Genomic DNA, 16,351 nt, shown 5'->3' with positions numbered 1-16,351 from the left:
CAAAGTTATTTAACAATCATCAGTCTTGGATCAGAGAAATGTGACTTACAGTTCCCCAGTCTGGCCATGAGAAGGGACACTGGCCCAGGCCACATGTGATTTTTGTCTCTCTGGGTGCTAACTCCTAGTACTCCTTCAGCTTAAAGTGACAGAGACCAAAAGCCCAGGTCTTAACTCAGCTGCCTTCATGAATAGAATTTTCAGAGAGTATAGACTCTAAAGTTCCTTCATCCCACTGTTTTCAAACTGTGTTTCTAGAATTCCCTCAGAAGCCAAAGCTCATTGTGTGTGTGAGGGGACTAAGAGAGTGGAACTCTCCAAACCCTCCTTCAAGCCACTGCCGAAGTCAATCAGAGCAGATCTGCTTTAATAAACTGTTTAATTTATTGAGGTTTTGCTTGAAAATATAGTTGTTCTGCTTTAAAACAATATTTGAAAACCACTGATTCTAGGACAAACTTCTTTTAGCAGTAAGCTAAGTAGGTCTCCTGGAATCTTTAACACCCAATTTAATCCTTTCATTCCACTCTACCTTCTATTTCAATTATATACACATTTTTCTCATTATTATATAAAGAAGTTGTTTGCTAAAATTTATATATTGCTATAAAGCAAGATGAATAAAAGCATTGGTTAGGCCAGGTCTCATCTAGGGGCACCCTATGAAAACTTCGCTTTCTCTGTCTGTTCTAAGGACTTGACTTATTCAGTCAGCAAATATTTATTGAGCACCAGTTACATGCCAGACACTGGGGAAATTGCATTGAAGAAAACAAAAAAAGTTTCATGGAGCTTTTCATGGAGTGGGGAAAAATAAGATGGTAAGTAAACAAAAATATGTGACATTGCTATGATGACATAGTTCAGTTCAGTCACTCAGTCATGTCCGACTCTTTGCGACCCCACTGACTGCAGCACCCCAGGCTTCCCTATCCATCACCAACTGCCGGAGCTTACTCAAACTCACGTCCATCAATTCGGTGATGCCATCCAACCATCTCCTCCTCTATCATCCCCTTCTCCTCCCGCCTTCAGTCTTTCGCAGCATCAGCGGTCTTTCCCAGTAAGTCAGTTCTTCATATCAGGTGGCCAAAGTATTGCAGTTTCAGCTTCAGCATCAGTCCTTCCAATGAATATTCAGGACTGATTTCCCTTAGGATTGACTGGTTGGGTCTCCTTGCAGTCCAGGGGACTCTCAAGAGTCTTTTCCAACATCACAGTTCAAAAGCATCAGTTCTTTGGTGCTCAGCTTTCTTTACAGTCCAACTCTCATATCCATACATGACTACTGGAAAAACCATACCTTTGACTAGATGAACTTTTGTCAGCAAAGTAATTCTCTGCTTTTTAATATGCTGTCTAGGTTGGTCATAGCCTTTCTTCCAAGGAGCAAGCGTCTTTGAATTTCATGTGTGTAGTCACCATCTGCAGTGATTTTGGAGCCCCAAAAAATAAGGTCTCACTGTTTCCATTGTTTCCCCATCTATTTGCCATGAAGTGATGGGACCGGATGCCATGATCTTAGTTTTCTGAATGTTGAGTTTTAAGCCAGTTTTTTCACTCTCCTCTTTCACTTTCATCAAGAGGCTCTTTAGTTCTTCTTCGCTTTCTGCCATAAGGGTGGTGTCATCTGCATGTCTGAGGTTACTGATATTTCTCCCGGCAATCTTGATTCCAGCTTGTGCTTCATCCAGCCTGGCATTTCACAGGATGTACTCTGCATATAAGTTAAATAAGCAGGGTGACAATATACAGCCTTGACGTACTCCTTTCCTTATTTGGAACCAGTCTGTTGTTCCATTTCCAGTTCTAACTGTTGCTTCTTGACCTGCATACAGATTTCTCAGGAGGCAGGTCAGGTGATCTGGTATTCTCATCTCTTTAAGAATTTTCCACATTTTGTTGTGATCCACACAGTCAAAGGCTTTGGCATAGTCAATAAAGAAGTCGATGTTTTTCTGGAACTCTCTCGCTTTTTCGATGATCCAGCAGATGTTGACAATTTGATCCCTTCCTCTGCCTTTTCTAAATCCAGCTTGAGCATATGGAAGTTCACGGTTCATGTAGTGTTGAAACCTGGCTTGGAGAATTTTGAGCATTACTTTACTAGTGTGTGAGAGGAGTGCAATTGAGCAGTAGTTTGAACATTCTTTGGCATTGCCTTTCTTTGGGATTAGAATGAAAACTGACCTTTTCCAGTCCTGTGGCCACTGCCGAGTTTTCCAAATTTGCTCGCATACTGAGTGCAGCACTTTCACAGCATCATCTTTTAGGATTTGAAATAGTTCAAACTGGAACTCCATCGCCTCCACTAGCTCTGTTCAGAGTGATGCTTCCTGAGGCCCACTAGACTTCACATTCCAGGATGTCTGGCTCTAGGTGAGTGATCACACCATCATGATTATCTGGGTCATGAAAATCTTTTTTGTACAGTTCTTCTGAGTATTCTTGCCACCTCTTCTTAATATCTTCTGCTTCTGTTAGGTCCATACCATTTCTGTCCTTTATTGTGTCCATCTTTGCATGAAATGTTCCCTTGGTATCTCTAATTTTCTTGAAGACATCTCTAGTCTTTCCCATCCTATTGTTTTCCTCTATTTCTTTGCATTGATCACTGAAAAAGGCTTTCTTTTTTGTTTTTTTTTTTATTAGTTGGAGGCTAATTACTTCACAACATTTCAGTGGTGAAAAAGGCTTTCTTATCTCTCCTTGCTATTCTTTGGAACTCTGCATTCAAATGGGGATATCTTTCCTTTTCTCCTTTGCTTTTAGCTTCTCTTTTTTTCTCAGCTATTTGTAAGGCCTTCTCAGACAACTATTTTGCCTTTTTACATTTCTTTTTCTTGGGGATGGTCTTGATCACTGCCTCCTGTACAATGTCACAAACCTCTGTCCATAGTTCTCCAGGCAGAGACTCCGTGTATGAGATCTAATCCCTGGAATCTATTTGTCACTTCTACTGTATAATCATAAGGGATTTGATTTAGGTCATTTCTGAATGGTCTAATGGTTTTCCCACTTTCTTCAATTTAAGTCTGAATTTTGCAATAAGGAGTTCATGATCTGAGCCGCAGTCAACTCCCGGTCTTCTTTTGCTGACTGTATAGAGCTTCTCCATCTTTGGCTGCAAAGAATATAATCAGTCTGATTTTGGTTTTGACCATCTGGGGATGTCCATGTGTAGAGTCTTCTCTTGTGTTGTTGGAAGAGGGTGTTTGCTATGACCAGTGCGTTCTCTTGGCAAAACTCTGTTAGACTTTGCCCTGCTTTGTTTTGTACTCCAAGGCCAAATTTGCCTGTTCCTCCAAGTATCTCTTGACTTCCTACTTTTGCATTCCAGTCCCCTATAATGAAAAGGACATCTTTTTTGGGTGTTAGTTCTAGAAGATCTTCATAGATCTTGTGAATCTTCATAGAACCATTCAGCTTCAGCTTCTTCAGCTGAAGGTGGTGACATTCTTCATCATAGAAAATAAAATCCTGTTTTGTGATGTATTCTTCTATCATTCTCAGAACAACTGAGTATTTAATTTTATTTATGGGCTGATGTTTTGTGTACTTAGCCTGTGTCCCAACTGTACTATGAGTCTTTGAAGGTAGGTATCTCACTGTATACATGGGCTGAATATACAGTATAAATTCAGTAAATACTTGACTAAGTAGTTATCTTCCAACTTCTTTAGCTTGGCAGAAAGCTGGGAAGGTGTCTTCAGAAAATATGACGTTAAATCAAAGCAAATTATAATTGACAATAAAGATGTTAACAGATACAAATTCTACAGTTTATACAATGGTTGATCCAACTGATTGAATATCCCAGAAGGAATTCTTAGAAATTAATAGAGTGTAGACTTTGTCCCAGAAAGTACAAAACAAGCAGAGCTGTATACAACTTAGTTTAACTTTTTCTCAAATGTGAGCAAAGGTCATGTGGTTTTGGCATCAGACTGGTAATAGTTTCATCACACACGCCACGTTTATTTGGTAGTTTCGATACATCAACCCCAAACTATGCTCTGTGGGTCAAAATGTACCAGAATTTTTAGGATCAGCCCTCAACAAATCCACTCCTTGGATTGGGACACGAACTTTGTGTTAGGTTCTTTGATGGTATAAATCTTACGAAGTGAAGTGAAAGTCACTCAGTCCTGTCTGACTCTTTGTGACCCCATGGACTATGGCCTGCCTGTCAGGCTCCTCCATCCATGGAATTCTCCAGGCCAAAATACTGGAGTGGGTGGCCATTCCCCTCTCCAGGGGATCTTCCCAACCCAGGGATTGAACTCAGGTTTCCTGCATTGCAGGTGAATGCTTTACCATCTGAGCCATTATTCAAATTGAGAAACTTATACATGAGGATATAATAAGACTTCTGTTTGGTACTTAAGCATAGAAGAATGTTGAGTTTAAACAAAGTATCATCTGTGCTAGAAAGGGTTCAAACCTAAAAGGAACCACTTGACTATATGATAAAGGAGTCTGTTCCAAGTGTTCCAAGAGTTAAAGGAGTCTGTTGCAAGTGTTCCAAGAATCTGTTCCTAATCACACCCTGGAGCAAAGACATTGTCCTAACCTGTGTGAGTTTCATGTTGGGACAATGTTTTTGCCCCAGGGTGTAACTAGGTAGCCAGGAGATGGAGCAGAGCCATGAGAAAGAGCATAGGGGCTCTAGATCCATAGTAGAACCCTTCTCTCTCACTTGGTACTTTCCAGGTATCCTCTGGTCAAGTTTCTATCAGGCCACCCTCCCAAATCTGGATTTGGAGGCACAGAGTCATTTGAGATTTTCCCTGTGGCAATACGGATCTTCTGTCAGGAAAGTGATGGCAAGTACTTGTGGTCTTATCAGCTCTTTGGAACAAAGTACTTTCATATCATATCAACTTTCAGCACTTTTCTGATAGGCTTATGTTGCTTTAAAAAGATAGTCAAATACAAAGTAATGAATGGCTGTGTTCTTGTTTTCTAATGGGAAAAGATTCATTTTGTACTTAAAGTATCTAGGTTGTTCCAAAATGTGAAAGAGGATAGTGAAGGACAAACTTGAATAGGAAAGCTGTAGAAGATTTGGGAAAGGAAAATTTATTTGTCTTGGACTATAATGATTGCAAATAATAGTCTAAAAATATGCAATGAAATATTAAAATTTTGCCGAAGCTGAAAAAAAAAAGAAGAAAGTCAAATGTTATTTTCCAGCTCAAATAGTTTCACTTGAGTTGACTTCTTGAGTTATTTACCTTTTGTGAACTACATGACTAAAGGCACATAATATTTTATGTCTCCACTTTACATTAACTTTTTCCTTTTATACTTGATTCTACCTCACAGATTGTAAACACTGTGACTTGCTAAGTAAAAAATATTTTACAGGTTAGAGTCGGAGTCATCCAACCTAGCACTGGATTTTCAGATGAGGAGAGGCCTATGAAAAATCAGGGATTTGACAAAGGGCACATACTGAGTCAGAAGCAAAGAGAGAAATAGAGCCCAAGTCTGCTGATTTTAAAACTGTGTTTTTCGGTGTTTTCCTTTTTAACCCAAGGCTCCTTTTTATAAACAGAAAAAATCTTCCCTTCTACCAGAGATTCTCATACAGCCTCTCAGAGAGTCATCATTCAGTTGAGAATCACTGTGTCTTCTGAATAATGACATTTGTTTTTCATAGCTGAACACCGATCCTTCAGACTAGCAGACATTGATCCTGCCAGGCAATAACAGGAACTCAAAATGTATATTTTAAAAGATAAAGACAAAAAAAAAAAAGGACTCATGTCTATAAGTAGCATGAGACTCAAAGTAATACTAAGAACATTATATAGAACTTTACAAAGTGCTTTTACATCCACCTTCTCATCAGCTTCTCATAGCAACCCAGTAAGGTATTGTTATCTGCCTTTGGTTTTGCAGCTGAGAAAATCAAGACATGGAGAGCTTAAGTGACTTGCCAAAGCAGAACCAGGATTTGCACCCTAATCTCCACTACTGTTTCCATTGCTTCCCTATATCTTCTTCCAAAAGATGGTAAGATTTTAGAGATTCACAGAATCGTCACTCTTTATCTAGAAACATCTCATATCAGGGACTAAAATGCTGTCATTGAGGTAGTGACCACCCCTACCCCCATCCTTCCTTCTCTTAAGAATGACCTGGAGTGTTTGTTAAAATACACCTAGGCCCTTTTCCTAGTGGTTTTTATAAAATACTCTGGAGTGGGGCTCATGGATCTATTTTTATTGCTAGAACAGTAGAATCAGGAAATGCTAAGGTTTATTTGCAAAAATGAATAAGGTGTGTTTTTACTGTGGTGGTGGGAGCCTGTGCCTTTATTTCTCAAGGCCTCTAATTTACCACCACTAATTACCACCACTTTCTCCCTCTAATTACTACCACTTTCTCTCTCAGTGAATCACTGTTCAGCCTTGGCATTTTAGGGAGACCAAGGACTCTACAGGAAGATGTTCACCATCCTCCTGTGCCTGTCCTTGGGGTCTGGTGGTAACCTAAGATTAGCACAATGTTGCCTCCACCCCAAGGACTGTCCCTCATCCTGATGTTGAGGGAGATGGTCAGCAGATGGCACTAACCCTCTTTGAATTCATGGGGTACAGAGTGGAGGGAAAAGACTTTTAAAGCTAATCCATTGGAACTTTTGGTACACCAAATCTTGAAGACAGTGCTAGGAAGGCTTGTTTAGTATTTTCTAAAGAGCACAGATGTCAGGGATAGGAGGAATGGTGTGTAGCTCCTAGCTGGGTCATTTACCAGCTGTGTGACTTCCAGCAAGTTACTTCATAAGCCTGTTTTTTTGCAACTATAAACTGGGATGCTCCTGACTCCCTAGGGTTAATGTGAATAAATGATTCTGAGTCATAGTACACAGTAGGTGCTTAATAAATAATTTTTTTATATATAAAAATAAATTTATTTTGTAAACTGTACAAGGCTTTCCTTTTATGCCTATAAAAATTTCCTTTTTAGTTATGCTTCAGCTTGTTGATGATCTCACCCTATTCCACTATACATTAGCAGTATAAGGAGCTCTATTGATTTAAAATGCAAAATTGAAGAAGAAAGATGAAAGAGAAGAGGATACAGACCCTTAGTTTATAAGTCCTTTACAATTTGCAGTTAATTTGCCTTAGCCATATTATTAGACAATAAGAGATATTTATGTTTCAGTAACAGTTGTAATCATTTATATTTTGGTCATCTGATGCGAACAGATGACTCATTGGAAAAGTCACTGATACAGGGAAAGATTGAGGGCAGAAGGAGAAGAGGGTGTCAGAGGATGAGATGGCTGGACGGCATCACTGATGTAGTGAACATGAACTTGGGCAAAGTCCAGAAGATGGTGAGGGACAGGAAGGCCTGGAGTGCTGCAGTTCATGGGATCGCAGAGTCAGACACAACTGGGTGACTGAACAACAACAACAAATTACTTGCAAGCACCCATTGGGCTGTGTATGTAAAATATGTACCTGTTGGTAAGTAAGTCAGTAAGAGAAAATGAGAGAGAGCGTCTTAGCCAATAGAATATATGTTGCAATGTTGGCAATACAAAGTTCATGTATTTTGCTCATACTCGGGCCTTCAGAATCACATTCTGTGCCTATTTACTCATTTTTTTTTTATTTATTTCTTTGGCTGCACCAGATCTTAGTTGCAGTGCACAGGATCTTTTAGTTGCATCCTATGGCATCTAGTTCCCTGACCAGGGATTGAACCTAGGCCCCCTGAATTGGAAGTGCAGAGCCTTAGCCACTGGACCTCCAGGGAAGTCCTTATTTACTCATTTTAAATATTGATTTGATTATATGGAGCCTTATGACCATAAGTGGGTGAGTAAATTAGAAAGGGGAGCGGTGCTAGAAGCAGGCATGTTAATCACCGCCAAAGGTTCTCAAGAGCCTGACAAAAAAAGGAGGAAACCTGACAAAAAAGGAGGAAACGGAAAAGTGGATGCATGATCTCCATAAGAAGACTGTCTCATAGATGCAGAGAACAAATGGCTAATTACCAGAAGGGAGGGGGGTCGGGGGTAGGGAGGATAGGTGAAGGGGATTAAGAGGTACAAGCCTTCAATTACTAATATACACTGTGTTCATACATTTGTTCAGGTGATCTTTATAACATTTCCATGAGATACATATTATTTTCTCAAATTTATAGTTGAGAAAACTGAAACATGCAGAGGTTAGACAACTTGTCTAAGATTACACTGCCAGTAAGTTAAAAAACCAATATCGAACCCAGGTACTCTACTTCGGTAGTCATCCATTTAAACATGGCACTATACTCCAGAGGACTCACTATTAGATTGTCTTGGATGAAATACAGTTTTTATTGCACTGTTAGGCTTTTAAAAAATAAAATTTTCCAAGAACATGCATGCAAATTCTTATGTTACTAAGTGAGGTGAAAATTGTCAGGCAATGTTTTAAAGAATCAAAGTAAACTCAGGAATTGTTTTTAAAATGAGCAAGCAATAGAGGCTATCAAAAGTGAGCACAGTAGGGACTTCTTTCTAATGGCTAAGACTCCATGCTCCCAATCCAGGGGGCCTGGGTCCAACCCTGGTCATGGAACTAGATCCCACATGCCACAACTAAGACCTGGTGTAACCAAATAAAGGATAAAAAGGGAGGGAAGAGCAGGGACTTCCCTGATGGTCCAGTGGTTAAGACTCCATGCTTCCACTACAGGGGGCATAGGTTTGATCCCTGAGGGCATGGCAGCCCACTCCAGTATTCTTGCCTGGAGAATCCCCATGGACAGAGGAGCCTGGTGGGTTGTAGTCCATGGGGTCACAAAGAGTGGGACACAACCGAGCGACTGACACACACACACACACACAGGGCAACTAAGGTCCCACATGATGGGTGACACAGCCAAAAAAATTTTTTTTAGTTTAAAAAATAAATAGGGCTTCCCTGCTGGTCCAGCAGTTAAGCATCCTTTTGCAATGCAAGGGTCCCTGGTTCGATCCCTGGTCTGGGAAGATCCCACATGCTGGGAGACAATGAAGCCCATGTGCCACAAATCTGAGCCCACATGCTGCAACTACTGAAGCCCGTGCACCTAGGGCCTGTGCTCCACCACCAGGGAAGTCACCGCAGTGAGAAACCTGCATACCGCAGCTAGAGAGCAGCCCCCGCCCGCCGCAACTAGGGAAAGCCCACATGCAGCAACCAAAACCCAGCGCGGCCAAAAAGCAAGCAATAAATCTTTTTAAAAATATATAATTGTTAAAAATTATATGAATAAAATTGAATTAGTATTTGTGTAGTGGCAAAACAGTCTTCAAGCATTGAGACAAAATTAAAAGACATTTTCAGATAATAAAAATTGATAGAACAAACTTGTAAGACTCGCACTTCTTGGTGTCAAAACTTACTACAAAGCTACAGTAATAAAGGCAGAGAATACTGTCATAAGAATAGACATACAGAGCAATAGAATAGAATTGAAAATCCAGAAACAAATCCTCACTTTTACAGTCAATTGATTTTCAATGAGTGCCAAGCCCACTCAATAAGAAAGAAGAATCTTCACCAAAAAAAAAAAATGATGCTGGGTCAACTGGATATACACATACAAATGAAGTTGGATCTCTATCTATATCCAATATATAAATTTACTCAAAATGAGTCAAAGACCTAAGTGCAAATGCTAAAACTACAAAACTGTCAGAAGAGAATAAAGATGTAAGCTTATGACCTTGAATTAGGCAACAGTTTCTTAGATAGGGCACCAAAAACATAAGCAACCAAAAACAAATAAATTGAACTTTATCAAAATTAAAAACTTTTGTGCTTCAAAAGACACTCTCAGTAAAGTGAAATACAACCCATACAATGGGGGAAAATATTTGCAAATCAAGTATTGATAAGGGCCTAGTATTCAGAATATATAAAGAACTCTTACAACTCAACAGTAAAAAGATAACTCAATTTTAAAAGGGGGTGAATGTCTGTGTCCTCACAAAATTCATATGTTGAAACCTAATCCCCAGTGTGATGATATTAAGGGCTGGGGCATTTGGGAAGTCATGAGAGCCCTCATTGAGGAGATCAGTGCCCTTATAAAATAGGCCTCAGAGAGCACTCTTGCCCTTCCCGCCTTATGAGCCAGAAGTGGACCCTCACCAGATACCAAATGTATCAGACCTTGATCTCAGACTTCCCAACCTCCAGAACTATAAGAAATGCGTTTCTATTGTTTATAAGTCACCTGGTCTTTGTTTTTGTTATAGCAGCTCAAATAGACTAAGACAATGAGCAAAGAATTTCTCCAGAGAAGATATACAAATGTTGTCGTTCAGTCACTCAGTTGTGTCTGACTCTTTGCGACCCTGTGGACTGCAGCATGCCAAGCTTCCCTGTCCATCACCATCTCCCAGAGTTTGCTCAAACTCATGTCCATTGAGTCGGTGACACTATCCAGCCATCTCATCCTCTGTCATCCCCTTCTCCTACCTTCAGTCTTTCCCAGCATCAGGGTCTTTTCCAATGAGTCAGTTCTTCTCATCAGATGACCAAAATATTGCAGTTTCAACTTCAGGACCAGTCCTTCCAATGAATATTCAGGACTGGTTTCCTTTAGGATTGACTGGTTGGATCTCCTTGCAATCCAAGGAACTCTGAAGAGTCTTCTCCAACACCATAGTTCAAAAGCATCAATCCTTTGGCGCTCAGCCTTCTTTATGGTCCAACTCTCACATCCATACATGACTACTGGAAAAACCACAGCTTTGACTATACACACCTTTGTTGGCAAAGTAATGTCTCTGCTTTTTAATATGCTGTCTATATTGGTAATAGCTTTTCTTCCAAGGAGCAAGCATCTTTTAATTTCATGTCTGCAGTCACCATCTGCAGTGATTTTGGAGCCTAAGAAAATAAAGTCTGTCACTGTTTCCATTGTTTCCCCATCTATTTGCCATGGAGTGATGGGACCAGATGCCATGATCTTAGTTTTTTGAATGCTGAGTTTTAAGCCAGCTTTTTCACTCTCCTCTTTCACTTTCATCAAGAGGCTCTTTAGTTCCTCTTTGCTTTCTGCCATAAGGGTGGTGTCATCTGCCAATAAGTATGGAAAAAGATGCTCAACACATCATTAGCCATTAGGAAAATGCAGATCAAAACCACAGTGAAATACCACTTCACACCCACTAGATGGCTATAACTCAAAAAAGCAGAAATCACCCAGGTGGAGGTAAGGATGTAGAAAAATTACAACCCTCCAGTAGTGCTGCTGGGAATGTAAAATGATGCAGCTGCTATGGAAAACAATTTAGCAGTTCCTCAAAGATTAAACCCAGAAATATTACATGACTTAACAATTCTACTCCTGGGTATATACCTAAGAGAATTGAAAAGATACGTTCATAAACAGACTTGTACAGGGTGTTTATAGCAACATTATTCAAAATAGGCAAAAAATGGACACAACTCAAATGTTCATCAACTTATTAATAGATAAATGGTGGTATATCCATAGAATAAAATACTGTTCAGCCACAAAAAGTAATGGCATATCCTATGGCTGATTCATGTCAAGGGTTTGGCAGAAACCAAGACAACATTATAAAGAAATTATCCCTCAATTAAAAATAAAAATTTTTAAAGTAATGGCATATCAATACATGCTATAATATAGATGAACCTCAAAGCCACACTAAGTGAAAGAGACCAGTGCCACACTACAGAGCCGATGCACCCTAGAGCCCATGCTCTGCAACTAGAGAGAAGTCCGCATGCCACAGTGACGATCCCATATGCTGAAACCAAGACCCAACACAGTCAAAAATAAATAAATACTGTTTTAAAGTTTTTTTTAAGTTTAAAAGTTAAAAAAAATTTTTAAATCGCACATAGAAACTACAAAAACTGACCAAGTACTAGGTCACAAAGTCATACACAACAGATTTCAAAGAATTGGTGTCACACAGGTCTCATTTGTTGTATTTAAAACCCCCTGATGTTTGGAAATGGAAAACTCTAAACTCCCAGTAAACCCACTGTTGGGCTGCACCTGCAGGCCTAGTAAGCCTTGTAGCCTAGCCTCAGGACCAAAGAGCCGAGAGACAGTAACAGATAGTAATGGTTTATTGGACAGAGGTTCTTACACATCTAAACCGAAAGGTCCTGGAGATCTGCCCCACTGTGTACAGCAGACAGCAGACAAGACATGGCAGCAATCTTCGATACTTGGGGGGTGAAGGGAATTGAAGTCAGGTTGACTCATCAGTTACCAGGGAAACCAGCAGCCAGGGCAGGGGGCAAGCACATAGTTACTAATTAAGCCCTATAATTAAGATGCTGGATATTCATGTGAGTGAAACAGGGCCTGGTTGAGCAGAGGCAGTACAAAGAACAAGAGAACAGCCATCTTGAGTGGCCTGACCATGAGCCAATCAGATTCTCCAAGGAATCTGGGCTTAGGTCACCAGTCTTCATTAGCTTGAAGAAAGATGCCCACCTCTTCTATAAGCCCTGGGGAGCAGAGAAAGCTGAGCTGCAAAGAAACTTGGGGCTCCTACAGAGAGGAGAGACCACACAGTAAGAGGGAGAGGTTGAAAAACAGACTGATTAGAGAGAGGAACTTAAAAAGAAACAGACAGTATTTGTAGAGCATATAGAGCAAGACTGAGTTAAATTGAGACTGATGAAATTAAATTCAGATTTTTATGGCCAAAAAAATTAAGCAAATTTTTTTCTCTGCCTGTTTGGGCCTCTTCCCTCCCTTTTAGTGTGTATTGTACATCTGCATTAACCAGAACTCCTTATGTGATAATATTCCTTTTTCTTTTTTTTTGCTGTGTGACATGCAGGATCTTAGTTCCCTGACCAGGGGTTGAACCTGTGCCCCCTGCAGTGGGAGTGTGGAGTCTTAACCACTGGACCACCAGGGAAGTCCCTTGATCATTAATCTTTAGTGAGAAAGCGTTAGTTGATCAAGTATTTTGTCCCTCAATGTTAAGGGGATTGCTTACCTGCCCTAGGTCTATCATGTCTGCCCATGTCAGGTTTTCATATCTCTGTTTTATCTTTCCTTTTAGGGGGCTGTACTGGTAAGATGTCTGGCAAAGATGAATGGTCAATTCCAAGTTTTCCAATGCAATTTATGCCTATTTTATCTTTCATGTGCATTATGCATGCTCAATAATTTATACAGAACTACAGATGGGATCAAAATTGACAGAGTAACAATGTCATTAGTAAAGATTTAAGCCGATATTCTCCTAAACCAAAACATTCTCACAGTATTTTTCCTGAACTAGGGAGAGAATCATTCAAAGCGGAAATTTGATTCTTCATGTGTCATAAGATGAGTTAACAAATATTTCAGTCACATGGTCATACCACTGGAAAATTGATAGAACTCAATATGCTCACATTAAAGGCAGAGTTCAAGGGTTGTTTCCAGGACTACCCACAGGTGACCTTGAGCCAAGGGAAAACAACTGCGCGTCTTTCTAACTAACCTGGGGAGAGTCAAGGCCATAAACTTGTTCCATAAATACACTGGATCCTGTTAGAAGCTACCCAATATTTAATATCTAGTGAAAACTATTACTTATGACAAGGTTCAGAACAGTTGTCATTAACTGGCTAAGAGGGTCCCACTTCATCATACTGGCAGTAAAATTAGCTTGCATGGTACTAAAGTTTTTTTCCTTCTAAAAGAAAATTGCTAGGGGCCATTTATTTAGAGCCTTAGAGAAGATAAATCCACCAAGGTAACCTAGGAGTACTGGACAGAGGTAACTAGCCACAAACCCAGAAACTGGATTGAGTTTTGAAACTTGCAAATAACTGAGCCCAAGGCAAAAAATATATTTGGTTCGCAAGTAAAAGTATGAGTAATTGTCTAAGTAATTCGTATACAGACCTGGTCCAGCATCTTGGGTCAGCTGTCTACTTCAGATGTCATCTTCTTGTCCTGGTCTGGTAGTGTTAATCCTAGTCAAAGTTGGGTATCAGAAATAGGAGTTGCAGTTCATTCAGAAGAATGAAAGTGGCTGTGAAGAATCCTTTATCTGATGTCTTTTCCATTATACATAATCTGCTGGTTGCAAGTCATGGCACTTATCTTCATTCAAAGATAGGTGACTGTGATAAGCTGCAGAACCAAACTTTACATACAATAATATAGCAACAAGGAGCCATCTGAGAAGTGAGCCTTTAGCAGTAAATACCTCAATTAACAAAACTAGAATTAAATATCCACTGAAACATGTATTTTTCTCTCTAAAATACCCTCATTTCTACCAAATATGGCCGAATTAAGGCTAATTTGTTTGTGAAATAAATCTGCTTTTCATAAATTTGGCCTGATTATCTACACAAGTGTAACTGATTACATGGGCTTCCCAGGTGGCACTAGTGGTAAAGAACCTGTCTGTCAATGCAGAAGATGCAGAAGACTTGGATTTGATCCCTGGGTTGGGAAGATCCCCTGGAGGAGAGCATGGCTACCCTCTCCAGTATTCTTACCTAGAGAATCCCATGGACAAAGGAGCCTGGTGGGCTGCAATCCATAGGGTCACACAGAATCAGACATGACTGAAGTGACTCAGCACACATCCACACTACTGATCTCAAAGGCTCTTTTTCAAGTTGGCTGTGCTGGAACTTTTCATAAGGAATCTCAGACTAAGCTTTTAAAAGGCCTCTCAAAGGCAGGAAAGCCATGCCAAGGCCTTGTCACAGATTCTGCCTGTGGTATTTATAGATTTGGATGAATTCCTCTCATTTTCTCCCAAGTACCTTAAGACTTATTAGGAGATAGCCTTCCTTACTTGGGCTTCCCTCATAGCTCAGTTGGTAAAGAATCTGTCTGCAATGTAGGAGACCCCGGTTCGACTCCTGGGTTGGGAAGATCCCCTGGAGAAGAGAAAGGCTACCCACTCCAGTATTCTGGCCTGGAGAATTCCATGGACTGTATAGTCCATGGGGTTGCAAAGAGTCGGACACGACTAGGCCACTTTGACTTTCGTTACTTGCCTGATAAAGTTACTGGCAAACTAAGAAACTAGTTTCTGGAGGGATCAGGTAGAGAGAAAAGATAGATGCTTCATTTCTATTTATAAAGGCATAACTTACCAAATGGCCACAAGTCATAATTAACTGGGGGGGCAAACCGGAACGTGACAGCCTGGATTCTGAAGGCTTTGCAGCCCCTGGTTCTGGCCCTTCCAGGTGTCTGCTGGCACCTGTTACTTCCAACCAAAAGCCTTCCCGTGTGCAGTCCCAGCACTACTCCTTGGCTCTAGCTGATAGCCCTTTGCCCGAAATTCCTCCTGTCCTGCACTGCCTCCAACTTGTCTAAGTTCTCTCACTTTCAAGCCTCTGTTCTCATCCTGACGTCTCGGTGACATTCTCCTCTACCAACCCAGCTGCTGGAACTCTCCAAATCGCAGCAAGCTTTCTGCCTGCAGCTTCCTTGGTTGGGAGCAGAAACTGTCTGATCGGCCCCTCGACCTTCCTGTCTGTGCCCTTCCTCCCCGCCATCTGGCATCTGTCTTCTTACAGTTCACTCTCAGTAACTGGGTTATCCGCCAGGGCACAGCAGGCCGAGCCCAAAACCCCGGGGCTGTTCTGAAATGAATGTTTTGTCCGTCCAGTCTGCAGTCTCCGCAGGGGAAGGGAACACCCAGTGAATCATCCGCTGTTTGTTAAAGCAAAGGCATCTTGGGAACTGAGCTCTTTAGCCTCAGTGAAGAGCTTGGAAAGGACTTTAGAGATGGTTTAGAGTCAGTCTAGACAAATCCTCCATTTAATTTTTTTCCTATTTACTTATAATTTAGATATTAGTTTTAGGTGTACAACCAACCCATTTGTTTATTGATTGATTGATTTTGGCTGTGTAGAGTAGCATGTGGGTTCCTTGACCAGGGATCGAACCCGTGCTCCCTGTGGTGGAAGCAGTCTTAACCACTAGACCACCAGGGAAGTCCTCCAACCCCTTCATTTACAGGTGAGGAAAATGACTTAACCAAAGTCAGACAGCTAGCAAGGAAGACTGTCTGTCTGCAGAAGCAAAATGCTTAAAAAGTAGGTGTCATGAGCTCAACTCAGCGGTGTTCCTTGTCTGAAAGAGAGGTATCTGCCCTCCCCTCCCAACCTCCACCTTCCTGGTTTTGCACAAATCGTTTCTGCTTGTGGCCCTTGCTCCTGACAAACCACACCTTCAGCATACCAGCTCCTGTCATTCAGACCTCAAAGTAGACATCATCTCCTCTAAGAAGACTCCTCTGGCCACCAACCCCTCCAAAGCTGGTGCCACTATGTGTAGGTTTGCTTATTTTCTTTGCTCTTTTTGGCTGCATTGAGTCTTAGTTGAG

This window comes from Cervus elaphus, chromosome 12 (assembly GCF_910594005.1).
Source record: "Cervus elaphus chromosome 12, mCerEla1.1, whole genome shotgun sequence".
NCBI classification, from domain to species: domain Eukaryota; kingdom Metazoa; phylum Chordata; class Mammalia; order Artiodactyla; family Cervidae; genus Cervus; species Cervus elaphus.
This window is presented reverse-complemented; position numbering follows the sequence as displayed.